Raw genomic sequence first — 4049 nt, 5'->3', positions numbered from 1 at the left:
GAAGGAGCTGAGGAGGCGTGAAGGAGAAACTGTACAGCTGGCGGCGCTGCATGGAGGACATGAGCGTCTGCTAGTTGAAGAGAAGTAAGAAAATGTTGTGTGCTATTTTTTTCCCAAAGCAGCGCTCAGTCAGAAGGTCGGACAAGTTGTTTGCAATTGTGTAATGCAAGATAGTTCTTCTGAAGTGAAGCAGCCCCTGTGTGAAGCATATCTGAGCATATTTATGTGTTTATTGCTGTAAATAAATGCTTTAGTTCCTTTTTCCTAAATAGAGTGCTCAAAGATTCGAAAGAAATCAGAATTAATACTAAAAAGTTGCTACTAAATCCAGATATTTCTTCAGCAGGCAGACGAGGTCATCTGAGGATACACTCAGGCAGGAGGACGCAGAAGAGCTGGAAATTACCGCTCATGTCACCACAGCACATTTTTCAGCTTTTACACCACGGAAAAGAAAGCACCGCACCAAAATTACCACCCAATCATACCACAATCGGTCTTGAGACATGCATGCAGTCAGAATCTCAAAATAACCCCCGACCAGACCCAGACTGGACCTCTTTAAGCTATTTCTTATTCTGTCATGGCAAAATATCAAGGAAAATATTAGTCAAAACTCGCCACTTGTGTGTAAATGAGATCAAGATGGATTAAGAGCTCTAGATTCTATTTGAGGCCTCATGAACCACAAGATTTCCACCCGCAGCTGAAAGCCAGCAGAGACCCAGATGTGCGGTGCGGAGCAACTTTGAATGTGATTTCCTCTCTTAAGCCTTTAGTGTAGGTAAAGGCATTATAGGCGATCAAACCTCTTAGCCCTCCTACTTGTGGGATTTGATGTGCATTACTGACAGTGAGAAATGGCCTGCCTGAAATACAATATCTCACTTCAGTGGAAGATGGAGAGGAGAGAGAAGGCGAGGAGAGGAAGCAGGGAGAGTGATATTGGCTGACAATAAGAAATACACACATACTACAGGAGTGTAGAGTTGCCAACTAATTTAAAAAAAGAAAAAAAAAGTAAAATAAATTAAATAAAATATATGTTTAAGGTGAAAACTTCTAAAAATGCTTTTTGTGTGATTTCTGTAATACGCAAGTTTTGACACCTTTACAGCTCTGAAACTAGTTACTGTAGCAAGTAAAAGGCTGAAAGGGTTAAACTCGTAGATATGGTTTAAGAGCCAAAAGTGAGAACTTTTAAAGCTCTAAATGGTCAACATTTCTGAGCTTGTTAGCTTAAGGTTAGTTCCAAATGCTTGAAAATGCCTGACATGCTTTTTAGCTACACAGTAAACCACTGAAATAGTAAATAAAAATAATTAGCTAGCAGCTGAAGAAATGGTCTGATGTAGGCTAATGGATAAACAATTTACGCTGCTAATAGATACAATAGTAAGCCAGATACATATAATTATTTGACAGCACAAACCTAAACCTGCAGTTCAAGTGTCATAAAAAATATTTAATATATATTAAAACATCCATTAATATGTAGGGTAGCCTTTAGAAACATTAACTACGTGCAATGAATCACTTGAATTAGATCATTTGTCAGATATAAAGTTTAAGAACATTGTTTGGAAAGACTTTGCTTTAGGTTCTGAAAATTAAAACCGACAGCTGAGTCATCACTTGAAAACTACTACTTTGAAACCACGTTAGATTCTTTTTGTTTGACCCATGGTAAAGTCACTGCCTTTGATATATTTCTAAAGAGCCTTAAATACAAAGTGAATGAAAAAATGATGTAACTCCATTGCCCGACATGCTCCGAGACAGAAAGGGAGAAAGGTGAAATAAAAACTATATTGAGGTGGCTTCTTCATAATAGACTTTTTCACCTTGCTGTATTCAGTCTTACCTTGGCTTATCTGTGCCCTTCCCCATGATATAATTGAGCTTTTCAAAGTGGTGGCACATTTAATGCCTCACATATGGATAGGCATTAGCAAATGACTACAATTTAAATCTTTTATTAACAAAGTGGCTTAAATTTATATAACCTGGGTGAAGTTAGTGGAGCTGAAAGAAACCAGATGCTTCCCTTGACTGGCTTTCACCCTATAAAGGACATATGGCTCTTCTGATATGGATACAGGCTAGCTCAGAGAAAATGGTTCTACTCTACTGTGTTGTGGTTTCAAAGTCAGCTGGACCCATGGTGTTACATCCACACCTCCTCCGCACATTTTTTTCATGCACTCATACACACACCAAACACACTTCCTTCCTCCGAGCGAAACTTCCTATAGGGACTTCCTGCTCTAAGTGTTGTTTACTTAATGCCCACTCATCTCCCACCTCCTTGGCAAGCACTTCCTCTTCCTCCTGCTGTGTTCCTTTGTGTTTGTGTGCATGTGTGTGTGTCTGTGATTGCATACTGTAAGCGTGTGTGTTCGTGTAACATGTCTTTTTACTATTTTATGCGTAACCTCACAGGTGTAAATGCTGCTCCCGTATATGTCAGTGTCTGTGTGCGCGAGCTCGTGCATAACCCAGTAAGTGTGACATCTGACCAGCTGCAGTAAGTGACCAGTTCAGATTCCTCAGCTCCTCCTCTGACCACTGTTCTTCCATTGGAAATAACCTGAGACAGTAGAAATGGGACTGATACACTCAATGGGACTGCAGGGGCAGAAAGCTACCAGCTGAGAGCAGAGTGTCAAAATGCCCCAAATCTGTCCTGAAGGTTAATCTATGTGTAGGTGCACTCTTTGGTGTCAGTGCTGATAGAGATCCAAGTCAGCATGTCAAACCCTGTCATATTCATCAGACAGTACCAATCTACAGAGGTGCGCACGCACACACACACACACACACACAGCAAACATTTTGTTTTGATTACAGTCCAAAAAAAATGTTTTTAAATGTTGAAAATGGCACTGTCCCGCAGATTTTTACCCAGAGATGTTTTCATAGATCAAGCATGTCAGAACTCCGTCATGCTCTTGTGTGTCACACACACACCCTGCTATCGGCTACACAAAGGGTCCTCTGGTAGTTTTTTTTTTTAAGTCAAAAGCATTCATAAAAATGACCTTACATATTTCCCACAACCCCGTGATGGCTGTGAAGTAGCTGTTACACCTCAGAAATTACTTCAGTGTATGTTGGTTGAGCTAAATGTAGCCTTTAGCTAAACAAGAGTTTCAGTGTGATATTAAGTTCTGCATGTAGACTATTTTCTGCTCTATACTGGATGTTAATATATGTACTTATTATGCTGATATTATGGCATGAGTTCATAAACACGACAAACATACAGTACCAGTCACACTTACAGGCCCAGATAAGCAGAAGAAAATGGATGGATGGATGGATGGATGGATGGATGGATGGATGGATGGATGGATGGATGGATGGATGGATGGATGGATGGATGGATGGATGGATGGATGGATCAACTAATGACATATAATTTAAAAATAATTTAAAATGAATGAAGTAAAATCAGAATTAAATGCAGTACAAAGGGAATAGCAAATATGAGATGACAATCAGTGGCTCGGTATACTGAAATAAAATGTAGTGGACACTGTGCAATATAATACAACAAGTGTCTTAATGTGTGTTAAGAGGTGTGACACTGCAGGGTTTGAAATAAACTGTTAACACGAGACAACTGATGTTTCTCTTCTGGACAGATGTGTTGCATCGCAGCGAGTTATTGTATAAAGTTTGAGAGATTGCCTGTATCTATCCTCGTGGCAGCGGAGCTGAATCCGTCTGTTAGAGGAGATGTGCTGCTGCTTTTTAAGGTGATATCCCTTTACTTCAGATTTAACTCTGTTTACCTGCAGGAAGCATTCACTGCCTTGAGCGCAGTATTTGTGTTTGGTAGAATGTGACATTTTTATTTGGCTGTTGATATCTTTTCTACAGATTATATTTTTAGTGGTATGGGCCTCACACTGTTTCTGTTTGTGCAAAGCCTTGCATGTGAGATATATGTAAACTTTGACAGCATTGAATTTTCTGTAGGAGAAATAGATCACGCTTTCAGATCTGGAAAACACATTCCAATAAGTAGCTAAGGCTCCAATTAA

Source organism: Archocentrus centrarchus, chromosome 20, assembly GCF_007364275.1.
Source record: "Archocentrus centrarchus isolate MPI-CPG fArcCen1 chromosome 20, fArcCen1, whole genome shotgun sequence".
Taxonomy (NCBI): Eukaryota; Metazoa; Chordata; class Actinopteri; order Cichliformes; family Cichlidae; genus Archocentrus; species Archocentrus centrarchus.
The sequence above is the reverse complement of the archived record's forward strand: the minus strand, read 5'-3'. Positions refer to the sequence as shown.